Source organism: Carettochelys insculpta, chromosome 14 (assembly GCF_033958435.1).
Source record: "Carettochelys insculpta isolate YL-2023 chromosome 14, ASM3395843v1, whole genome shotgun sequence".
In the NCBI taxonomy this organism is placed as follows: Eukaryota; Metazoa; Chordata; order Testudines; family Carettochelyidae; genus Carettochelys; species Carettochelys insculpta.
Genome location: NC_134150.1, coordinates 21,788,884 through 21,815,000, shown reverse-complemented (window position 1 = coordinate 21,815,000; position 26,117 = coordinate 21,788,884). Strand labels below are relative to the sequence as shown.

Here is a 26,117-nt window from a genome sequence, read left to right as displayed (position 1 = left end):
AATATTAAATTGCGGTTTTCTTTAAAACAATCTTCTCGATAATATTTATTTGATCAAGTTATTCACAATTACTGTAATGCTTAATGTGAAGACTAATATACAGATATACAAATACAAGCACTCGTTAGAGTGCTGCCCACACAATATATGTAACTGATTTGTATTACCCTGTCACTCATGATTTACTTACTCTTCCCTTATGAAATCATACAGGGTCACATTTTGGCTAGAGACCACGTAAGTATGAATGTAACCAGAGCAGTAAAAATCTAATCTTGTTCTCCCTTAAATCAATGTGAAAATAGGTAAGTTTGGCTCTACCACCCCAATCTTGCAAAGCTATTAATGAGCAACTTACTCATGAGAGTAGTGCAGTCAGTTTTAACTGGTTTAAAAGCTACCACATGCCAGTCACTGCGCTGCAACCCTAGTCAGAGAAATACCTGGTGCTGCCGTGAGGGCAGGGGCTGGGCTTGATGACTTCTCGAGGACCCTTCCCGTTCTAGTGTTCTGTGATTCTATCATTAAAAACACAACTGCATGGTTCTTAAGAGTGTGCGTCTGTGGTACAAGGAAAAGGGATGTGGTATAGATGTTTCTGAGCCACAAACAGGCATTGCTGTATACAACGCATCTGAAAGTGAGCCTTGGTAATGTACCCAAGAGCCTGTTCTCTTTGCTGGGTTGTTATCAGACACCTGAACCTCTTACCAGGTAAATCAATGAAGCCTTTGATGCATATGTTTGCAACAGCTTTTTGAGGGTGTTTTTTCACAGGCCAGAATTCTCACATCACCAGTGTTCACATCGTCATTTTTACATCAGCAACGTCCATTATTGTTTCTGCCTTGCTCTTACAAGACAAATGGAAACTTCTTCCATAACTGAATCTGTTCTTCATATTCTAGGAGCCTCAAAAAACTGGGCTATCTTTACATATACCTATATAGATTTTTTTAATGTACGCATACTATCCTTATTCGCCACATGTTCACATCAATGGAAGTTGAATGCACAGTTCACAAGCAGAGTGAGCTATGGCAGCATATTGAAAATTAGCTTTACGTGTTCTGGCTTTCTGTTATCTCAAGAAGATTTGACCACCAGCATTTCCAAGACACATATGGGAGAGGAAGGATTTTTCTTTGCTTCTAGTGTTATAATGAAAAGGAGTTATACAGCTGAAAATGCTAATGTTCTGGAGGAAAAATAACAGTACTGACCATGTACAAGTGACGCTTTTCAGCCATCTATCTATATCTATATAGATACAGATTTACATGTTGCCTGTTTTAATGCTGATCAAAATTTCCAAAAGGGATGATCAGATCTTTTTTTAGATTATCACTTGCCAAGTGTCATATTTAACCATCACTTTTTTCCTGTTTTAAAAAGGTGTTTCCATTTGAATTTGGTGCTCGTGAAAATCTGTGGAATAAATTCCTTGGCAAATGACATCCTTAATTTAACCACAGAATAGGGATGGGCAATGGTAGCTCAAGGTTTCCCACAGAGCCCCACTGACAGCTCACCTATTTGTGTCAATGGATGTTCAGTTTTCATGTACATTACATTCTTAGCATCTTTTGCTGAGGTTAACAACCAAAGTTTTGGACAGTGTTAAGCATATTGCTGGGCCTTTCTGAGATGTGAGAGTTGTCCACTGGCAACTCGAATGAAACCATAAAAATCATAAGAAGCCCTGTGGCACCTTACAGACTAACAGATGTTTTGGAGAGTAAGCTTTCATGGGCAAAGACCTGCTTCATCAGATCCATGCCCACGAAAGCTTATGCTCCAAAATATCTGTCAGTCTTTAAGGTGCCACATGACTTCTTGTTGTTTTTGAAGACACAGACTAACGTGGCTATCGTGACTCCAAAACCACTAAATAGCCATAAGAACAGTATTTGGTCATTTCTGACCTGAGATGGATTTGAAACTGTTCTCCAGAAGTGAAATTTTCTGAATCCTATTACCAGTTCATGCATATTCTACCTCACGCCCTTCCCCCTTCAAAGTAATTTGAATGTACAACATATTACCTCAGCTAAGATGTTACAAATTAGTTTAAAAACTTTACACTTTACACCCTAAATGTGACATACTTTTTTATTAAATTAGAACATTGCATTCTTCAGATGAGTCCTTATTCTGTAATTAAGCAGAGGCACAAAATAAAACCCCAGAACCAAATGCCACCAAGTCTTTGTGGATGTTTGGGCCAGCCATAGATTTAACCAGCTACCATCACCGTAGCAGGCCAGACCAAATAAAAAAGTTCTGAACGGGGGTCACTCCTTTGGAGAAGTTCAAACACCTTTAGTATCAAGTTTCAACTGTGACTTTTATAGTTACAAAACATTGTACATTGGGGTTTACAGTGACAACCTAGTGACAAACTGACACGTTTCTAACTATAATGATGACATGCATGTGTAACTTCTGAATAGTACATATACTTACACAAGCTGTGCACTATCCATACAAACATGAATTAAACATTTACTTGCACATCTTTTTTCATTAGCTGGAAACTTGTGCATATTTTGGTGCCTTGTCCTCCAAACAGCCACACTGGGCCTGAGTGAGAGACTGAAGTGGAACAGTAGGGATACACATGGTTACTATACTTCTATAGTTCCCAGATTCTGGGGTTAATCAACATCTGCCCAGATCTAAGGGCTGCTTGTATCTCCAACGTTCCACAGAAAGCAATCAGAGAGCTGTCCCTGGACTTAAGAATTACCAAGTTTAGGAACCCCTGATGAAGGAAACAGAGATATCCCTTGTTTTTCCTATTATTATATATGTATTATTTTAAATGTATTTTATGTGGGTTCCACGTAACTGGATTTCTGTGTTCCTTTGGGTTTTATGAGAGTTTCAAATTTTTTATGCAGCAGCAGGAAGTTATGGACCCCGAGAAAGACGAGTACATGTTTCAGCCACATTCAGTTTTACTTAGTAGTCATTCACAAGGTTTTAACTTTTGTCAATGAGTGCCTGCAGCAAGGACATATATAGGTTTCGACTACACTGGCGAGTTTTTCCGACAAAGCCAGAGTTTTGTTGACAAAACTCGCCACAGGTCCACACACAAAATGTGTTTTGCCGACAGTCTGTCGACAAAACTTGGCAGTTCCGCCAACAAACTTCTGCCTTTCCCAGATGAAGAAATGCATCTTTGTCGACAGATTCTGTCAACTGAAAAGCTGTGTGGACACGCTGGGGGGCCTTGTGTCAACAGACAGGGCTCCCAGGACGCTGTGCAGCCCTGCCTGCTGTGCTTTCCAATTGGGGGTTTTGTCAAGAAAATAGCCAAGCAGAACAGCTGCTCTGTTGACAGAGAGGATCACTCTTTCAGTCCACTTTAGGGTATGGCCGCACTCTGTCGACAGACATTTTGTCAGAAAATCTCTTCCGAGAGGAACGTCTGTTGACAGAGGCTTCTAGTGTTGTCGTAGCCTTAGTCTTCATGGTGCAGGTTAATTGGTTGGTAGTAGTTTAATCTCACAACCTAGTGAGAGAGACGCAATGTACTGTGATTCTGAGCAACAGAGATCAACTGGGGGAGCTGTGGCCTCTCTTGTCGCTGCAACCCATCTCTCTGCAACCTGTTCTCTACAATTTACTAAGCATGTTGTTTCTTTGTCAGGGGCTCAGTCTGGCAGAATGCCCAAGTTAGGCCACAATATTTTTGTAAATATAAAGCAATGAGTAAACCCTCAAAATCCTCTGACATAAAATGCTCATTAAGAGCACCAAAAAAATTAAATGTGTTTACAATGCCAGAAGTTTTATTAAAACAAACTCCCTAAGCAAACAAAACATTGCACTTGTTTATTTATTGACTGAAGAACTGGCGTGTAGAAGCTAGCTAAAATTTGGTCATAAGCTAGGAAGAAACTTTTCACTCATTTTGGTAAAACATTTAATAGTTCTTTTCATAAGAGTTTCCAAGAAATCACCCAAAGAAAGACATTTCAGTGTTCAGTTAGTTCCAGACTCAGGCTTCCATGACATCGCATTCTGACTATGGCAATCTTCTCCGACACTGTGTCCCCACTATCATCCATTTTAGAAATACAGGTGAGCCAGTCACATATTGTGTTAATCATTCTGATTACATCAATCTTCCCTGAATCCTTCCCACAGACTCCTCTCTTTTCTACCTAAGGTCAAATTTCTGGTTTTTAACCAAAGGTCCTTCAGAACTCTGCCTCTGCCAACTTATCTCCTCTGACATCTTATCCCACAGACCCTCCCAACCTCCATCTGTGCTATTAGACTTCTTCACATCTCCTTCCATGCAACTCTGCATGAAAATCTCCCCAAATTGATTCTTAAGATTACTTTTCTTTCTTCCTTCAAACTCACAGGTTCTGCAAAGCTTACAGGAACTCATGGGTAAGTTGAAAGGCGTTATGGGAGATTTAAATTTTTAAAATGTTTTGTATGATCAGAACATTGTACATGCTTGGGACTGAGAGTTTACCTTTCCATCTGCTGGAAGAGTGTGTCTGCCACATCATGTGCATTATGGGATAGAATAAAAAAAAAAAACAACAAACCTGATCTTTTTCCCCCCCTCATAAGTCAATAGGATTCAATGCAGGCAAAACAAGCCACCCACACAAACCTTTTTTTTTCTTTTTTTTAAACAGGATCGATGCCTGCTTTTGTTGAAGTCAATAGGAATTTTGCCATTGATTTCAATATGCCACGATTTCACACATGATTTCTGTTAGGTATCCTAATTTTGTCTTATTCATATTGCATTCGGTTTTACTGCCATTTTAATAGCATTTTGGCCTCTTGAGCATTTTATTTATATGGGTACAATATACTATGGGCCCAATCCTGAAAACCTCATGCACATGAGCAAACAGCATGGAAGACAGTAAAACTAATTTCATGAGTAAGAATTCCTCATGCTTTCTTGTAATTTTACCACATTTTCAGTAAATTACACAAACAGATTCTGGTATGCCTGCATATGTGAATGACATCTGAATACATCAAATGTAGGAAGACTTTGCTTCACTATTTCTAACAGGTTCAATAGCACAATCTACTTAAAAAAATCTGTTTACATTTGATTTTCCAAACAGCATGGTGCTATCTTTTCAATAACAGATTACTTTATGACTGTACTAAAATAATTAATTTAAAATCAGAAAGGTTTTTCTGAGTAAAAAGTATGCGATATAGTAATTTGATTATGGATGGAACCAGGAACTTTTTTCTACATGCAAACAATGCCTGCAAAACTGAACACTTTCCTGGATATGTAACTGTGATTCACATATTTACAAATGTTAAGTTTAAACTCTTCAAGAGTAAATCAATGGCAAGTACCACCAGAAAAAAACTGAAATAATTCATCATATCATGTATGGAAAACACATATCGTGGATGTAATGGAGAGTGTTCACTTTAAATTGAAATCTGTTTCTAGGTTTTTCAAGGACAATTCGCCTTACAAAAGCTTAACATATACATAAAAATCATCCGTCAGCACATCTGATCCAAATATACTAATGATTTTTATTGGTCAGATCTTGAAAGTGAGGTTTATTTTTATGGAGTAAGCATTAATTAACCCAACATGTAGTATCTTTTAGTCTATCTAGCCAAGTACTTTCATTTAAACATGTTTATTGTGAAATGTTTGCATTCCCAACATTTGTGGCCCACACACAGACTATTTCATACTTCTTTCAGAGCATTTACAAAAGTTAAAAGGAGTTATTGTTTTTGATTAATTCAGCTTTTTAAAAATGTTCCCAAAGTATGCTCTGAATACATTTGTCTGCATTTAAAATCTCTACTTGTATTTCTGTTAAAATGAAGTGTTAAACTCAAGATGTAGGGGGTTTACTTTGAATCATTTTAACTTTTTTCATGGACATGAACTTTATTTTCTTTTGTGTATTATTGAAGTGAACTTGCACAGAATCTGAACGGACTGATCTGATGCAACTGTATCAATCATAAACAGAAAAGCTATACATGGAGATCCGTGATGTGGTGCATTACAGATGGGAGTTCTAAAGCTGTGGCTGTCATCTTTTGATTAAGAAAAGGAAATGATTTCACTAAAAAGATATTCCCTCTTGTGTTGTTTTGTTTTAACTGAGTTTGTACTTTCCACCGAACTGGACATATTTATTGAGACTCATAAGTTACTTCACGGTTACCAACATCACTGTAATCTCAACAAACTATCTTTTTTCTTGCCAATTATCTAAATATCATAACTATAAAATATCTTAAAACATTCTCTATAGCGTAAACATCTTAGCTACAAAGCTTTAAGTGTAAACAGTATGATGCATCAGAATGATTTTAAGCGATGTTATAAAAACTGCTCTTAAAAACTAAACAAAAATGTAAAGCTTCCATCTGTTTTATGATTTTTCCACTGTAGAACTGCTGCTGTGTGCCAGTTTACTGAACCATGGCTTGCTAAAGAGATTGCTGGGGTCACAGATTGAAAAAACAAAGAGCAAGTCTTTAATGGTTGATTTTTTTTCCTCAAGTCTCCCTGATATGGTTCAAAAAGAATTAAGTGCATGTGAGCAGAAAACAGAGAAGAGAATATGTCCATGTTGCCTGTTGAATAGAGAATTGTTCACAGAAAAATAAATATTTTGTTGAAGGTGTCATTTAAGTGATTATCTTACACTTTTGTGACTGTATACCTGTGTTGCCATCACTAAATGGAGGGTATGATATGATCTGTTGCACTGTGTACATACATAGTTAAAAACAGACCGTAAATTCCATACCAGCATAGGGCAGAGGTAAACTTTTAGGCTTACTTTGTGGATCCATATGCAGATAAGCAAAGACAGCATTCAGAAAATGTGAACGCCCTTTTTTTTTTTTTTTTAATCCACCAAGGGTACATACCTTTTCCACTGTGAATACTATGTAAAAAAATTTATGCTGAAATTCTTCAAGGCAGAGAACAGTTGCTGAACTAACTAGTTAATGAATGGTAGTAACCTGTGTCCTTCAAAAGTGAATAGAAACTTTTTCAGGCTACATCTGTCCACATTTTACTGTTCAAAATAAGATACTAATCCAACAAAGCATGTGCTTAATGTGTATGTGATTAGTCCCATTAAAGCCTCCGGCCACAATCCTGCAGGCATTTAAGCACTTTTCTACGCAGTCCCACTCATTTCAAGTTTTCACCTGAATGCAGTCAAGCACTGGCCCCACGCCCAAAAGTGGGAGGATACTTGAGCCAAAACATCCACATTGCAACTTTGTAGCTCCTCAGTAAGAGCCCTGAGAAACTGAGACAGCTGACGCAGGCCAGCCAGTGGTGTTTCATTGCCCTGGAGACAGACCTTTAGTCCATGTCTACACAGCACTCCTCTTCCAGAAGGGGAATGGAAATGAGTGAAAATCCAAATGAAGAGCAGATTCACACACCTCAAGCCTCATTTGCATATTTTCACATGATCATGCTTCCAAAAGAGGCTTTTCCAGAAGCCAAAAGAGCCATGTAGATAGGGCTCCTTTGGGGGTGTGAAATGAATGTGGAAGCAGAGTTTTTTCAAATGCAGGTTTCCCACCGCCCCAAGGAACCCCATCTACACAGCTGTTTTACCTTCCGGAAAAGCCTCTTCTGAAAGCATGATCAAGTGAGAATATGCAAATGAGGCATGAGATATGTAAATCCTCACTTCGTTTCATTTCCATTCCCCTTCCGGAAGAGGAGTGCTGTGTCAATGTGGCTACAGAGTCTAGGGCAGGAGTCTACAAGCTGCAGCTCTTTAAGGACTTCTTTGTGGCTACCAACACTACAATTGCAAATTAAAGAAAAAAAAATACCCTCCTGATTATTTGATAAATGGTGAACATATAAAAGCCCATCTCTGAACAACTCAAATCTAAACGGCAAACTATATGGGATCTCAAAACATTGGATAACTCCCTCTTTAATATGTGCAGTGCATTCTGGGATATGATACTTTATCTGTGTTTTGATCATGTTGCTAACAAAGTCTTGATTTTTAAAAGAAAAAGGAAGCTTGCATCATTCCTGCTGTGAAGGGCAACACGCATTTTAAGAAAGAAAACCAGAATTAAACAAAGTAAAAGTGGCATAATTATAATAGGTTCAAGAGTGAAAGCCAGGAAGATAGTGGTACAAATACACACATGTAAAGTGTGAGGAAACAGAATATACAAAAAGTTTGTGAATGTCCTGAAGTAAACCTGTATCACATTACAAATCATTGTGTGTGTGCCATTCTTAAAATAGTGGTTACAAAAAGTATGGTTCAACATTATTTAGTAAGGACCGTCTTATAGTCATATACATTGTGGCTCTTGAATTACTCAGGTTTTTTTTTACCAAATTTAAAAAAAAAAAAAGGCTCTTCTGATGCCCTCTGTTCACACTAGATGAAATCCTGCCATCCTTACACAGTTCATACGCAGATAAAAGTGCCACTAAAAATCAATAAAAGCTTTGCTGAATGAGAACTGCAGGGCTTTGGCCTTCAATACCACACACACAGTCCCTGTATTTCATTAGCAAAGCAGGAATGGTTGGTGAGACAGGCATGCTTAATGCCTCTCAGGCTGCGTCTACACTATGAGATAAAATTCCAGTATTAGAAAATCAATATAAATAAATTTGATTTTATCTCAGTCTAGACATAGCCTCAGAGAACAACAACAAAGAGCACTGCTGGAGGGAAGAAGGTTTCACCAGAACGTATCAGCCACTTTTTATGCTCCTCTCAAAAAAAGTGCACCACAATGAAATCATCTTCACATACTCACTATGTGCACAATGCTTCTCAGCTCTGTAGCCAATAGGGAGCTCCTGAGCTCTGTGTGATTTTACGTGTCTTTCAGTTAACCACTGATGTTGAGGGACATTATATGGCTCTCTGACCTTTTCTGGGTGTATTGCTACTACTCACCAATGAATGAAACTCATCATTGACTAGGATTCCCAAGCTTTATCTTATTATACATAGTTATTAATCTTAATAATCAATATAAGCAACCATTTTCTTACCCGTAGCAGCTAGAGCCGTGTAGTCTAATAGCCTATAAACATGATGAGATGGTAAGAATCTGGTGGCTCTGATGCTGACACACACTGTGGCCTTGAACAGATCACTTAACCTCTTTGCCTCAGTTTCCCCATCTGTAAAATGGAACAATCATTAGAGCTGAGCCGACAGTAGAAAACAAGGTCAGAGGATATTCATTCAAAATCAAAAAGCAAATTTTGGTTTAACAGTTGGCAGCCTTTGACTGTTCACTTTTGCTTTTTGTTTCTCTGGTAAATTGGAAGCGCCTAATCATCATCAATAACAATACCTCTGAACAATGAATATTTAGGTTAAAGGCTTTAATACTTGCTGATTTCAAATTTCAAATTGTATTTTAAATTTGCTATTCATCCTGTACTATTTAATTATATGAAACGCCCATCAGGGAATAGAAATAGACTCAGATAGCCTATCAACAACAAATCGAAGTGCATATTTGAATATAGAATTCTGAATTTGCAGTGTGTTGGTTTATTAAAGATATCATGTGGTGCTGCTTCTGTTCTTAAATGGATAAGTAACTGATAAAACACAGGAGAAAATCTAAGTGGTTTATTTGGTGCACAGTATCAGGCAATTGCACAATTCATCCAATCAGCGAGCAGACAAAACAAGGTGATTTAGGTGAACAGCCATGACTGAATGATTTGTAGTCTACAGTCCAATAATTATTTACTGAAGAAATTTGCAAATGAACGACAAATAAATTGGACATTCTCACAAACAAGGGAAAAAGCAAATTGTAAATACACGATCCACTATTAATTGTTTGCTCACATCTAATAACAACAGCTGCCCATAAGGTAGATATAATAATGCTAACTAAAGGTCACAATGAAGTGGTTTAAGTCTGTATTTGTTGCTGCCATGTCCTGTTTATTTGTTAATTTTTTGTTCAAGTTACCGGGATGCCTAATGTGATTTTTTTATACATTTCCTCTGTGCCTGTTTTTCAAAGGGACAGTATGAATTCTAAGGATATTAGAATTGTGACCTCTATTGCCTTACCTGATTATTTTCACTCTTCATAATGCATAGGTTTGACTGGCAGTACCATTCCTGGATCACAGTCCAGCTACCACTTAAGCACATGCATAATTTTACCCCTTGAATATTTCCCATTGACTGAGATGGGAGCCTCAAGTGCTCAGCACTTTTCACACACAAATATCTCAGACTGACTGCCCGAAAACTGAGACATCAGACCATGCTTCCCAAGATGACTGTTCTTCTTTTAGTATAATTTTCAGGAGAAAAAAAAGCTTTCCTGCTTAGGCAAAACAATTACAGTAAGGAATGGGAAAGAGAGAGAAGAAAGTATCAGTGAAAAGGAAACGATGTGGATAACTCATATTTCCTGCTTAAGCCTAAAGCAATGAACCAAAACTTTTGGAAAAGCAGACCCTGAGTGAAAAAGAAAGACCTTGAGCTATATCTCCAGAGACCGGATGAACATCCTAACACTTGAATTTTCATATCTCAGATACTAATGGTATAGCAAAATCTGGCTGGGCAACCTATACTTTTCTTTCTCTAACCACTAATAATGTTTGAAAGGAGCTATTTTTGAAGCAGCCTTTACAGTGTTTCAGCTCACTATTGTCAGCTTCACATCTCAAATGCAATTTGATTTATAATTACCTTTTAAAGCAATAGCATGAAGATAACATTAGAGGGTCATAATCTGAAGTTTGTCTACTTAGGCACATAATATAGATTTGCAATAGATCTTCAGCATGGCTCATCTGGAACACACTCTGCTTCATATTCTTTCCTGCCACCATTTAATATACAAGGGTGCAATTTGCCCTGCAAAGAGGCAGTTGTAGCATCATATATGCAAGTGAGGTCTGAGAGGGTCCATGATCTGCCTGGCAGTAAAGTGGGATGGTGCTTAAACTCATGGCCTTACCCTCCTGGTTTGGACAGAAGAATAGGTGATGGGAGAGCTTTTGGTTTTGTGATCATCTTTTGAAATGGCAGGAAAAGGTCAGGCCAAATGCTGCAGGGAATTTTACTACTGGCTTCAGTTGAGCAGGAGCAAGCCCATAGACCACAATGTGCTGGCAAAACAAGCCAATCATGTCTCCTTGCTTAGGCAGAAGTTTTCTCACAAACTTTCTGCAGACCTTAAGGGAGCAAGTTTAAGTTCCTCCTGTAATAATGTGCACAATTGCCTAACATCAAGTGCTGTCTGAGGCTATGTCTACACTAGAGGCTTTTGTTGACAAAACCCAGTGAGGATCCAGATTCCCAAGGCAATCAACAGAACGCAGCACTTTTTGTCAACAGTCTTAACCCACTCCCCATGAGGTATAACACCTCAGTCAACAGAGATCTGTCAACAGAAAGCTGGTCTGGACATTCCAGTGGCCCACTATGTACAGGTAGGACTTCTGGGACATTGGGCAGCCCTGTCTGCTGCACTTCTGGTTGACCATTTTGTTGAGAGAATGGCCAAGCAGTCCAGCCACTTTGTCAACAGAACAGATTGCTCTTATGATCTGTTTGGCAATTTGGCCACAATCTGTCAACAAAAGATTTGTCGGAAGATATCTTCCAACCAAAACGTTTGTCAATACATCACTGTAATCTACACATAGCCTAAGACCGAGTGAACTCTCTAGCATGTACTTTTCCATCTCAGAAGCAAACAAATTCCTGCAGGTTTCCTTGGAGGTTTGAGTTTAACCACCCTCAACCCCTCTCGCCACGTTACAGTCATCAGCACTTACGCCCCTCTAACCAGCAGTGATGAATCAAAAGAGTTTCTACGAGGACTTTGACTGTCTTATGAAAGCAACTCCTCCTACTGACAAGCTTCTCCTGTTGGGTGATTTCAACACCAGAGTCGACAAGGACTGTAGGAAATGGAAAGGGGTGCTGGGTCATCATGGTGTTGGTAACATGAATGCCAATGGCCTTCTTCTGCTGAGCTTCTGTGCAGAAAATGACCTGATGATTTTCTTCAGGCAGGCCAATAAATACAAGACCACATGGATGCACCTGAGATCAAAACAGTGGCACCTGATTGACTACGTCATCAGTAGCAGGCAAGACATTCGTGATGTTAAGATCACCAGGGCCATGCAGGGAGCCAAGTGCTGGACTGATCATAGATTAGTCAGATTTGTCTTTATGCTGCACATCACACCACTGACCCTCAAGAAGTTCAAGGTTGTCAGACCCTCTTTCAGCATTGGGAAGCTCCAACATATTGGTCATTGTGAGCAGTTCACAGCCCACCTTGATGACATGTTGATGTCCCAATGACCTCTGACTGGAGACCCAACACAAAAGTGGGACCAGTTTCAAACCCTGGTGACAGAGTCAGCCAAGCCAACACTAGGATTATAAAAAAGAGTTCACCAAGACTGGTTGGATGAAAATGATGAGGCTATCATGAAGATCTTAGAGGGAAAACAGAACACATTTATGTTATGACAAAACAATCAGCCCTCCAAACGTGTCTGTTTCAGGCACCTTCAGAGTCAGGCACAGACTGCACTTCGCAAAATGCAGGATGAGTGGTAGGAGAGAAAAGCTGACGAAGTCCAATACTATGCTGACACCAAGAACTCCAAGATGTACTATCACAGGTGTACATGGACCTTCAGAACCGAGTACTACACCTCTCCTGTCTACAGATGGCATGACCCTCCTGAGGGAGAAGAGCAGCATCAACAATAAATGGAGAGATCATTACAGAAACCTTCTGAACAGGCCCTCCATTGTCAACCCTCTGGCCCTAGATCAGATCCTTCAGAAACCCAGGATAAACAGTCTTGACCTGCCCCCTACAATGGATGAGGTCAAAAAGGCAATCAGCCAGGCCAGCTCTGGCACCACCACCGGGATGGATGGTATCCCTGCTGAAATTTTTAAGACAGCAGGATCAGTGTCACTTGAAGCCTTTCACAGCATTTTGACCAGCATCTAGAAAGAAGACGACGTGCCCAAAAACTTTAGGGATGCCACAGTCATCTTGCTCTTCAAGAACAAGGCCAACAAAGCTGACCGTGGAAATTACTGGGACGTCTCCCTTCTCTCTACTGCTGGGAAATTCTTGGTCGAGTCATCCTCAACTGTGTGATCACCAGAATCTCAGAGGCACAGAGTGGTTTCCGCCCAGGCCACAGCACCATTGATGTGATGTTTGCCGTTCATCAGGTCCAGAAAAAATGCATAGAACAGAACTTAGATATACACCGTCTTCATAGACCTGACCAAGGCATTTGACACCATCAACAGAGAAGCCCTGTGGATTATGCTGTCAAAATCTGGCTGCCCAAGAAGATTTGTTAACCTCATAGGCCTGTTCCATAATGTCATGACTGGCTTTGTTCTTTTGAATGGCGAGTCCTCAGATTCATTTGAGATATCCAATGGCATAAAGCAAGGATGCGTGCTGGCCCCAGTGTCACTCAACCTCTTTTTCACATGTGTCCTCAGCCATGCGGTTAGTGGCCTGGACCATGAAGTCTACGTAAGTACACGTCTGATGGGTCACTTTTCGACCCTCGTCGTTTGAATGCTACAACCAAAACGCTTGAGAGGCTCATCCTTGAAGCCCTTTTTGTTGGTGACTGTGCACTTATGGCACACAAACAATCTGATCTCCAGCTTATTGTCAACAAGTCTTCTGAAGCCACTTGCCTCTTTGGTTTGACCATCACCCTAGGAAAAATTGAGGTACTGTTTCAGCCTGTGCCAGAATTTGCTGCTCTTCCCACTTCAAACTCTTCTGAAGGAACAGAATTAAAAACAGTAGATGAGTTCAGGTACCTCAGCAGCATGATAGCCAATGATGGCTCCCTTGACAAAAAAAATCAGTGCCAGGATCTGCCAGGCCAACCAGGCTCTAGGATGTCTGAGAGCACAAGAGTTGAATTAGGACAATATCCAACAGTCCACTAAACCAAAAGTGTACAAGGCTCTAGTCCTGACTAGTCTCCTGTACGGCTGTGAAACCTGGACCTTGTACAGAAAACACATAAAACCACTGGAGCGCTTCTACACGTGCAGCCTGAGGTCAATACTGCACATTCGATGGCAGGGCAGAGTCAGGAACCTGGAAGTCCTTGACAGAGCAGGAACCACAAGCACTGAAGCCAGGATTCTGAAAGCCCAGCTTCACTGCACAGGGCACATCATATGAATGGAGGAGTCAAGAATCCCTAAGCAACTCATCTATGGTGAACTCTCCCAGGGCAAAAGGAATCAGGGTAGGCCTCGCAAGAGGTATAAAGACTGTATGAAGGCCAACGTTGCTCATGCTGGATTAAAGCGAAAGCAGCTAGAGCAGCATGCAGAAGACCAAACAGGCTGGTGTGCTGTCGTACAACACGCATATTACAACTTCAAAGAGCAGCAACGCACACACCTGATTGATGCTCGTGAGAGGAGGAAAGCAACAGCAGCAGCCAGACCAACAGAGCCAGGACAATTCCCTGGCCCATATTGTGAATGTTCATGCCGTTGAAGGCTTGGACTCCTCAGCTACATGCAAGTCCACAACCAATGAGCCTGTGCAAGCTCAAGACATCATCAGACACGATGGACTACCAAGAGTTTGTAACAAAGCCCAGGCTCTGGGGCTTTTCCATAAGGTGACAAAGTGGTAATCCTAAGGCTTGTAAACATACAGCTGATGTGTTGTGGGTCTGGAAGTTACCTGTCTTCCCAGCTGTCCAGCAACTCAAACCACTTTCACTGAACTTTGCAATCATTTGCTGTAGTTAGTAAACCCATCCAACACTGAACACAAGATAGAGTTCACAGGGGACTGAGGTTAATTGAAAATATTTCCTCACACTCTATCCCCATCACCTGATGAGAAAAACCACTGACTAATTGATTCCACTCAGATGTCTGGCTGACCACCACTTTAGCTGCAAATTGGCACCAATGCAATATATACCTATAGGCAAAGAGAAATGGTTCTGTCTTTGAATACCAGTGCTAAAGCAAATAAACTTGTAAAAATATGGTCTTAAAACCAAGTTTGAAATTTTATAGGCACTTACTCCATAATTTCTACTTAGGCCTTCTGTTATTTTTAAACAAATCTAATTTCTTACAGATGTGAAATTTACATTTTAAGAGTGTCTAGTGGCCATGTGCATTAATTACTTTATTGTAATTTTTAATGAGTTGGGGGTTCAACTCTGGAAGATTTGTACTGATTCCCTGTTTCCCAGAGAGTTGTACTACAATCTGACTCAGGCACAACAACTAATATTCATCTGTGCTACAAGCAAGGGGCTGATTCCCCTGCTCATATGCACTCACTCACACTAGCTTTCATTGAGCTAGTATGAGTATAGACAGCAGTATAGCCATGACAGTGTGTGTAGAAGAAGCACAGTTTAGCCGTGCTGAGTACAGACCTGCATAAAACTCAGCTCAGCCATACTACTGCTGCTGCTACTGTGCTACCACAGCTACATTGCCATTTACACTTGTGCTTTTTCTATGAGAGCTAACCTGAGTAGGTATACCTAAGGAGGGGAATCCCATCATTAACTTATATAGCCTAACACACTCTGGGAAAACATGGATGAGCTCATGCAGGTTTTATGTATGCCTTACAAACATACTAAGCTTCAGAAAAAATCATATTTGGAGAAGGGGCTCAACTCATTAAATTTGGCACTAATAAACTTCCCAATAGAGGAACACCTCAAAACTCTGGGAAAGTTTGTATCTGGATCTAAATTTCATGGTGCATGCTTTCTCTCTCTCTCTCTCTCTCGTTCTTTCCTTTCTTTCTTTTCTTTTTTATGCAAATAGACAAAGGACAATGAAGAAAGTTACAGAAAAAGTGTGCTATTCTAACTATTCATTGATATTAGCCTCTATGTCGGCCAATAATGGTCTCAATGGTATTTGAAAATACCACATAAAAGGGTACAAACTCTTAAATCTTTAATATATTTTTATATATGGAGGCAAAAGCTGGGCAAAAGTTCCCTAAATTCATGTACGATGTACTGGAACATTTCCCTTTTGTCACAGGAACTGAAGAATATTTGAAAGGTATTGAACTACCTAAAACACTTGGATTACACTACAAAAATAACTTCAAAGTTGCTTACTTTGAAGTACAAATTCGAAGTAACAGACTTTGAAGTTCAGCATCTACACACACCCCAATTCGAAGCCAAACGTCAAAAAAGGGTGCTACTCCATTCCCAGGAATGGAGTAAGGACTTTGAAGTTGGGCTTCCGACTTCCAAGTTAACTTCGAAATACGGGAAAACACGTGTAGACTCTCTGCAGGCTACTTTGTATTATCACCTATCTTCAAAGTTAGTTCATAATGTAGACACACCCTTGCTGACCTTACCACTCTTCATTTATTTTGGTGGGTTGTGTCACAAAGCTGAACTCTTCCAGTACTTTGGGAATGTGTATGCCATGTCCAGGTGTACCAGGGCATTTAAGTTAATTGGTTAGCTGTTTTGTGACAGAAAAGAAAAGAAAAGAAAAAAGAAAAGAAAAGAAAAATTCCACCATCTTGGTGATGACTTATACAAGTTGAACCTCTCAACATCCGTAAACCGGCATGATTTTAGTTACTGGATGACCACTTATCATGTTTATGGCAGGATTCCTGTGGTCCCATTAAGTTTGTTTCCAGCCACAGTCCCAGCTTTCAGTGTTCTGTTTGGTTATTTAGTTGTAATTTACCCCAAAATGCCTTCTAAAAGCCCAGGAAGCAGTGGAAATGTTCATAATGTTGGTAGACAATATTGACATCCCATGGGCCAGCAAATTCTCTGGTCTGGCAACAGTCAAGTACTGAGGGTATCAGATTAGAGAGGTTTTGCAGGTGTAATAATCTCCATCTTTGTGGCTGAACCAGAGATATCTAGAGCTCAAACATGGGATTCTAGAGCTTGAGCCTCTCCTAACTGCTGCTGGGGGACTCATATCCTCTAAGGATCAGGAAAAGGTAAGAACATGAGCGCACACGCAATAGCAGGTTATGCAGACACAGTCAAACTGGATATCTATGTGCATGACTGTGCCTAAAAATCAGGAGCTGAGATGTTCAATGAACCTCAACTGTGGCCATAAATAATTGGGGTCACAGTGATTAGCACCCATAAACAGTTGGTGGCAGAAAAAACTACTCAAAAAGTTACTTGAGAAAAGTGTAGCTGCTTGGGAGGGAATGTTCTTAACTACAAGTTACTGGTGCATCTCTGGAAAATTACTTGGCTGCATCTAGACTACATTCCTCTTTCAAAAAAGGAATGAAAATGAGGGAAATCAAAACTGCAAATGAAGCACTGATTTTCAAAACTTATGCTTTATTTCCATAACCTTATCTGATCGCTTTTTCAGAAGAGATTCTTTTTTTTTTTTTTTTGGGGGGCGGGGAAAGCCGTGTAGCCGGTTCTTTTGAAGAAAAAAAAACTTTTTTGAAAGAACCCTGGAAATCTCATTTTTTTCAGGAATAAGGGTTCTTTCAAAAAAAAAAAAAAAAAGGGCGTGTTTTTTTGAAAGAATCTCTTCCAAAAAGTGATCGAATGAGATTATAGAAACGAAGTGTGAGATTTCTAAATCTGCACTTCGTTTGCATTTTTGATTTCCCTCATTTGCACTCCTCTTTCCAAAGAGAAATGTAATCTAGACGAAGCCAAAGTAAAAGTGTATGTGTGCAAACAGACACGTCACATCTAGATTGCATTCAAGTACCCAGAAATGAAAGCAGCTGCACTTTTACTCAAGTAAATTTTTGGGTCCTTTTTCCACCTCTGTAAACAGAGGTCAGTGTTTGGAGACACACCTTGTCCCCTCACCTTGCACAGGTGTGTCTATGAGCACAATTACAATGAAGTACCCAGATTTTCTTCTGAACTACATACAAAGAGAGCTGCAGTGATGATTCAATGTGTGCTCCTTTATCAGACTGAAGTTAAATGATGTTATAACTGTTGGAGCTCATATCAGTGGTTTGTGGTCTATGAGACTTCTATAATAAGAAATTGTAATCTGTCTTGGGGCCAGCAATACTGTTCTGTTTAGTATGCAGTTAATAATAATAAGTCACAATCCTGTGTCTGATAACTGGAAACAGGGCTGAGGGAACACTAAAGGCATTAGAAAATTTCATAGGCAAATGAGTTGAAGACAGCAAGGTATTTTCTTGGACATTCCCTCTCATTCCTATCAAGAAAATTACACTACCACTTCAGAGGGTGTTTCCTTTAAATTTGCTTAGACTATAAATTCCGCAAGGCAGAAACAAAGTCTTTCTTGCACCTTGCGTATTGCCAAGTATTGCTGAACAATAGCATAATTTCATTTTTAGAAGAATATTGATAAAATACCAACAAGAAAATCTTAGCTACGCCACAAGAAAGCTTTAGTATCAACCAATAAGAGTCATGAAAAAAAAAATCAGATTAAGACCAACTGTGTACACAACACTGAAGCATTTGTGGTGAGTTACAGACAGAATATCACCCTCTGTTTTGAATTTCCTGGCTTTAATAGACTGGGTTTGCTGCCTTTGTGTTTACCCTTAAACCTGGTGTTAAGCAATCACCATATGGAGCAGCAAAAATAGGTGACCTAATATAGGTGGTCTTTAACTAAAGGTCAAGATAAATTATATCAGGAGTCACATGGTGATATATTTAAGTGGATGTTTAAGACAAGAGGTTGCCTATGGTGGGATCCACAGTGCAGTTTCATTGTAATGTGACTTAAAGGTACAAAATACAGATTTGTAAATGCAATTTATCACATATTTCTGACTCTTTTTCTGGTCTACCTCTAACTATACACATGTGCTAGAGTTATACTGACCCTGAGCATGCAAGAGTAAGGAGTAGGAACAGACCTATTGCACAGATTCACTCGACCAAATACATGACTTATGGCACGTTATGGTCTAGCTTGCCAAACTTTTGCAAAAATTACCTAAGTTAGGAAACTTAGTTTTGTGCTCTCTGTAATTTGATGGAAGGGGAGCAATTGTGCCTACGAATTAGTCGCTCACATGAGGGACGGCATGGAACTACACTGCCCCACCAAGAGCACTGAGTGCTTCAGGCCTCCCAAAGATTCACGGCTTTCTCCTGCAGCCACAGTTCTTAAAAGGGTGCACCTGGTGCTCCCATATATGCTTGGGCATGTAAAGGGAAGCAACAGCCACCCTCCTCTCTGCCCATTTTGAGACAGGTAATAAGTGACACCACCCAGACACAACCCCCCAAGCAGAAAAGCAAGCCTAGTACATATTAGGCTGCATAATGGAAAGAAACGTAACTTTTATTATAGTCTTCTACAATGGGAAGTATCAGGTTACCTTAGCTCTGCCTGAAATATTGAACAGCATAGAGGTCACTCAGGTTCTCCTTTTTAACGTCTTGTAGAATACAAGAAGAAGGGGATAGCCAAGGAAATGGACAGCCAACATATTTCAACCCCAATAAAAGAAACATTTGAAATTACTTTTACACATTGAATATTTAATTTGTGGTACCTGCTACTAGAAGATATCACTGAGCCCAAGAGCTTGGAAGCATTAATAAAATGATAGTTAAATGGCTAGCATGAGCAACTACAGTAAAGCTCCTTTGGGAAAAATAAATGATTGAATAAATACTTATTTACCAGAGCATAAACCAACCTAGTGATGATAAATAGGACCAAACATCTGCTCTTTGGGCTGGTTATTTTGTAACTGAACATTACAGAGATTTTTTTTTTTTTATCTTCTAGTATTGGTCACTGTGACAGCCAGGACATCCAACAGCCTGGACCACTGGATTCATCCTATCAGCAGTAGCTGTTGTATGTTCCTAACTAGGGGCCCACATTTACTCCCACACTAAGACTTTGTACAGTGTGGTAAGTTTTTCCTAAGAGAAACTCTGTCTGCAGCAATTAGCTCCTTGAACACTGGTGTTCTAGTGGAAATACCTTTTTGAACAGAGAAGAGCACAAAAAGTGATCTGTCTCCAACACAGTGCATGAAATGAGACTCCTGAAAACTTTTCGCATGAAGAAAGCCTGGAATTTACAAAGACCCATCAAGCAGCAAACTCTAAAAACTATTTTCAAAGGTAATAAATTAGTTACTCTCTTAAATGTAATTCAATCATCCACTTTTATAGTAACTTGATTCTATTAGTAGTCCTATGTGATTTACAAAACAGAACTCCATTAACATTATTCACTTATAGTTTCCATCTCTAACTGCATATTCTGCTCAACAGGCTTTAAATAGATTCTTTTCTGAAATTGTTATTAAGCATACTTTTACTCTGTGGGCAACGGAGTCATAGGATTACGCTTGCACTCCATGCACACGATACATTTTCAGCAAGCAAAACCACATTCCTATGAAGTAAAAATACTTTATATAAGCCGATTGTTTTTATCCTTTCTAACCTTGTTCAATAAGGACTCTATTCTAGTCTTTTGAGTTACATGCAAAGTCTCTGATTGGGCTGAATAAAGATCTCTTATGAGCCACTTGGTGAGTGCACTCTGTGTCCAAGGTGCACTTCAATCAGGAGATACTGTTTAGGGGGGGGGGGAAAAAAAAAAAAAAAGGGTAATTGTTGTTTGATTTTCTCCATTTAAAAAATCCAGTAGCTGACTCCTGCCTTTATATAACCTTCTTCACAGCCCATTATTTAAAAAAAAAAATTGCCACAAATTTTCCCACACACTTTTGTCCACCCTTTAGTTAAAGGCTACCTTCACTTGGTAACTCATTAGTCTTAGCCGGGAGGTTCTACTGTAGGTATTGTGCACCCTTTACCTCATAATAAAAACAACCTCATATTCTGACTGTTGCACATATTTACATGTGTAGAACCCTGTGTAAGTACAAAAATTAGTAGCCACATGCACATTTGCACCTGCACAAACGATCCGCCAATATCCGCAAATTTTCAGGGGTCTAAATACAGATTTATATCCCTGGCTGTATCTGTGTATGCAAAACTGAGCCACAGATATCTGCATTTGCATCTACCTCTGCTGATGTGGATACCTGTAAATATAAAGCCAATATCTGGGGGATGTGCAGTGCTCTATAAATATGTGCAATGCAGGGTTAAAAGCAAAACATACTCTCAAGAGCTGGTCCCAAGGGATTTTTAACCACATTACAACTTCAGGCTGTCACAATACAGTAGTTTTTTCAAGCTGTAACTAATGGGCACTGAGCATGTAAATGTGGTAGTGGCAGTGTAATCCATACACAAATATACAAGTATCAGAGAGGTAGCCAAGTTAGTCTGTATCTCCAAAAACAACAAGAAGTCCTGTGGCACATTATAGACTAACAGATATTTTGGAGCATAAGCTTCCGTGCGCAGAGACCCACTTCGTCAGATGCATGGGGGTGGAGGGGGGTTAGAGGAGGATTTAAAGAGGGAGTGTCAGTAAAGGGGAGGGCCAGAGCTGACAAGGTCTGTTCAGTCAGGGTGAATGTTGATGATCACACCTCCACATCAGCAACGGACAATGGGCCACGTCCCCCCTGACTGAACTGACTTGATTTGTCCTCTCTTGATGTTCACAACTCCACATTAACTGCCGATAGTGGGCCACCTCCACCCTGACTGAATAGACCTTGTCAGCTGTGGCTCTCCTCTTTGCTGAGACTCCCTTTTTTAACCCTCCTCTGAACCGCTCCCCGCCCCCCACCGCATCTGATGAAGCAGGTCTTTGCCCATGAATGCTTACGCTCCAAAATATCTGCTTACTGCATTTGGAGTTCAAGTTTGATTTCTTAAGGTGGGGAGTGGGATGGAAATCATACATCTCCTTTGCTTCAGTTAGCTACACCATTCCCGTGTAATTAAGATGATCAGCCTCATTCAGCCATATTTTTTTAGAGAAAATGACTGCATTTCATCTGACAGCTCTGATTCAGTTTAGGGTGGAGGTGGGATTTCTGCTGATCTAAGTCCATGTTTCTTTTTGTCTCCGGCATACAGTGGCCTAGTAAATACATTGCCTTCTGCAGTTCCTCTGGGAACTGTCTTACTTTCACTTTTATCTGACCTGCCTAGCTTTACTGGGATAAATTTAGTAATATCTCTGATGAGTGTCTCCCATTACGCAGAGCCCAACAGTACATTATTCCTCACAAGAGGCCTACCCAATACACACTCTTGCCTACCTCCTGAGCTGTCTCTGAAGAAATATTTAACTGCACAGCCCAAGGAGGGGGAAGGTACAAAGGTGACTTTAAGACACCCTGTGGTGTGTTTCTCTGATTTTGGGGCCAACTGTTGCTGGGCTGGCCCGCAGCATAAAATCATAAGGGCTGCTGAAAAGTATGCTGGCTGACAATGACTTCCAGAGGACTCACTGGTTGAGGGGGATCAGGATGATTCCTGTCTATAGTTCTTTTTCTCCAGCCACCTTCCACCAGATTGTCTGTGGTGGAGGAGGAACTACATCTGCAATATACCACCCAAAAATTCCTCAGCTCCAAACGAAATCCTCCATGGGAAAGATCCACTTCATTTAAAGGACTGAACTTTACATCAATGAGGCAGCAAAAACCTGCCCAATTGCATCACACGATGAAGGGCTGCCTCTATATTTCCGTCAGCTAGTGGCACATTGTGTACATCTACACAGCACCCTAAAGTTGAAATAAGAGATGCAATTTGCCCTATGCAAAATGCATATGTTGCTTCAAGTTTATTTCAAAATAGGCTATTTCACCATTTGGCGCTGTCTAAACAGCACCAAATGTTGAAATAATGCACTATTTTGAAGCACCCCTTACTCCTCCTGCAAAGAGGACTACAGGGACACCAAAATAGTACATGCGTTATTTTGACATATACAGGTGTGCATAACAGACATGGAGTAACTATTTCAGGATACTGAGGTATCCTGGAATAGCTCTGCTGTGCAGACCTAGCCTTAGTATACTGTCTTATCACTTCACCCAACAAAGTTGTTCCCTAAGATTACACCAGAGAATTGTCACAATACAGTACGGTCCATCCATCTCTCCAGTCAGATCCTCAGCTGATTTAAGTCAGAAGAGCTCAATACAATGGAACTACACAGATATACATCAGCTGAAGGTCTGGAAGCAAATGTACTGTGATGGCAGAGAGGGAGGAAAGAAGAGATACATTTCAGTCCTAGGTCTCTGATTCAGCACAGTCTGTTTCTTCTTATTTATTTTTGTTTCTGTGTAGCTGAACAACAGTTGCATTCAGCTGCTCATTTAGAAATAAAAATCAGCTTTGCATGGGTGGCTTGGAGTGCCCCTGGTTTTTTTTCGCCCTTCAGTTCCCATTATTTTAATGTTATATATTGCATACATATTTTGTCAACGAGGCTCACTGTGTTATCTGAAACATCTGTGGTACCCTGCTGTGGAGAAGGCCGGCCCTGCTACTGCTTGTCTTCATTAGTTTATTAAGTACTGATTTGCCAGTGTAGTCATGTGACCCTACACAGTGTACAGGTTAGAGTCAGTACTGCCTGGGCTGCACATTAAAAATAACAGGATTCCTTGAACTCACTGCCAACGCCTCTTGGCTTACAACGAAGCACAACTGCAGGAGCTTGAGTTTGTGGGGAAAACTCAAAAATCAGGATTGTGTGTGTATTAATGCAAACTGCCCATGGCTTGGAGTTTGTATAGAAACCAGAAGAACAAGAAAATTCACTGAGGAGGTACACACCAGAATGGGTAGAGCTCACACAGGTTTAGCATATATAAAATTACAGGGCAGACTCAGCACACTACATATGTTAAAACTATGTAGGAGGTGGGAGAAATTTTAATTTACATGCCTGCTTTTCCAACATTTCTTTATGCTTTGCAAAATGAGAATATATTTATATTGTCGCCATTTTTTCATTTTATTCATACTCCTTATTACCCCGATGTGTTTGTGTTCATTGAGGACCTATAGCTTACTGGAAAGACAGATTATTATTTAACACAAGTCCATGAAATGTCCCAGTTTTTTGTGGTGATGTGGCAAGATGATAAATGGACACACAAAAAAAAAATCACACATCTCTCTGACCATTTTTACACCGTACTTTTACAAAATAACACCTAAGATGATGATATCCAAAACATCACAGGAAGAAAACTTTTTTGGAGCTTTTTTGGACATGTACTTTGTGTGCAAGACAGCAATTCATGTATAGTCATTTTCACCCGTTTCCTCTATACACTGAGGCTACATCTACCCTAGCCCCCTCCTTTCAGAAAGGGCATAGTAATGAGGCAGTTCGGAAGATGCTAATGAAGTGCTGACATGAATATGCAACATCTCATTAGCATAATGGCAGTCACGCACAATTCAAAAGTGCTGCTTTCGGAACGCATGCCGCCCATGTAGACAGGGGCCTTTTGAAAGGACCGCCTGGACTTTGAAAGCTCCTTCTTTCTAAAACCAAATAGGAAGAAGGGGCTTTCAAAGTCTGTGGGGGTCCTCTCAAAATGTCCCCATTTACACAGGCGGCATGTGTTCCAAAAGCAGCACTTTTGAATCATGTATGGCTGCCATTATGTTAATGAGACACTGCATATTCATATCAGTGCCTCATTAGCATCTTCCAAAATGCCTTATTACCATGCCCCTTCTGAAAGGAGAGGGCTAGTGTAGATGTAGCTTGAGTGAATCCATTTGACCTGCTCATTCTGGCTGTGTCTACACTAGCCCCAAACTTCGAAATGGCCATGCAAATGGCCATTTTGAAGTTTACTAATGAAGCGCTGAAATACATATTCAGTACTTCATTAGCATGCGGGCGGCCGCAGCACTTCGAAGTTGACATGCCTCGCCACCGCGCGGCTCATTCCGATGGGGCTCCTTTTCGAAAGGACCCCGGCTACTGCGAAGTCCCCTTATTCCCATCTGTTCATGGGAATAAGGGGACTTCGAAGTAGGCGGGGTCCTTGCGAAAAGGAGCCCTGTCGGGACGACTCACATGGCGGTGAGGTGTGTCAATTTCGAAGTGCCACGGCCACCCGCATGCTAATGAAGTGCTGAATATGTATTTCAGCGCTTCATTAGTAAACTTCAAAAGGGCCATTTGCATGGCAATTTCGAAGTTTGGGGCTAGTGTAGACACGGCCTCTGTGGGTCATTTTCACAGGAACAGGGGAAAGAAACACACTGGTTTTTGTTCTGTTTTTTAAGAACAGAAGAATGTGATTATAAAACCAATGGGACTCGGGGCCAGCATAGGAACCGAAACTAATTACAGATGTTTTCAGAATAGATTTCTAATTCATGGGGTCCCTTTTAAGGTTCTAATGTTTTAAAACACCACATTGTGCTACCAAGGAAGACAGTATTATTAAAACTTTCTAGGAAGCTTTCTCCCTTTGGTAGGATTTATCCATACACATAAAAACCTGAATTAAGCTGTATGTCCTGTAGATAAACACAAAACAGCTTTACGTACATTTTCCAGAACTCCCAAAGACTCTGGGCCTGATTCAGAAATAATTATAGTATGGAAATGTCATGTGATTTTTTTTTTTTTGTCACTGATCTTTCCATGCAAGTCAGTGTGCATGTGTATCCAATTCAAGATTCAAAATTGAAGACTTATGTGGAGATAATTACAAGTGAAATTAGAACACAGGCACTGGAAATACCCCCGTTTTCCTCGCAACTAATGGATCGTCCAGTCATAGCTGAAATTTGCAAAGGATACGATACAATAAATTATTGGTACCAAGCATTTTGCTTCATCTCTCACTAGCAAGATGGGGTGGCAAAAAGGGAAAGGAGCCCATTAAACAGACTCCAGACAACTTTCACCACAATGTCCTTTCAACCTAAAGTGCTTTGCTTTACTTATATTTACGTAGCGCTAGAAGGCTTACCTGGTGTTGCTTGGGTCTTTAACTCAACTAATTTTTGTTTTATTTAAAATAAACTGAAAATGTACAAGCTTCATTTAAATCATTGCCCTGTGGTTGGGCTAGGAATGAAGGGTTCAGTCTGCAAACTGCCTGGGGAGAGAGAGACTTACCCGCGCCTTCCC

At 40.2% G+C, this 26,117-nt stretch overlaps 1 protein-coding gene across 6 annotated transcripts in view; it reads right to left on the bottom strand.

Annotated features, from left to right (window-relative positions):
• Nucleotides 1-26,117, bottom strand: part of ZNF536 (zinc finger protein 536) — a 495,063-nt gene that overhangs the window by 354,317 nt on the left and 114,629 nt on the right. For 5 of the 6 annotated variants that reach the window (XR_012647462.1, XR_012647463.1, XM_075008654.1 and 2 more), the window contains one exon: nt 9,053-9,184. The exons of the other annotated variant lie outside the window; for it this stretch is intronic. The gene's annotated coding sequence lies outside the window, so the exon portion shown is untranslated. The remainder of the gene's footprint in view (nt 1-9,052; nt 9,185-26,117) is intronic. 6 annotated transcript variants of the gene reach the window in all.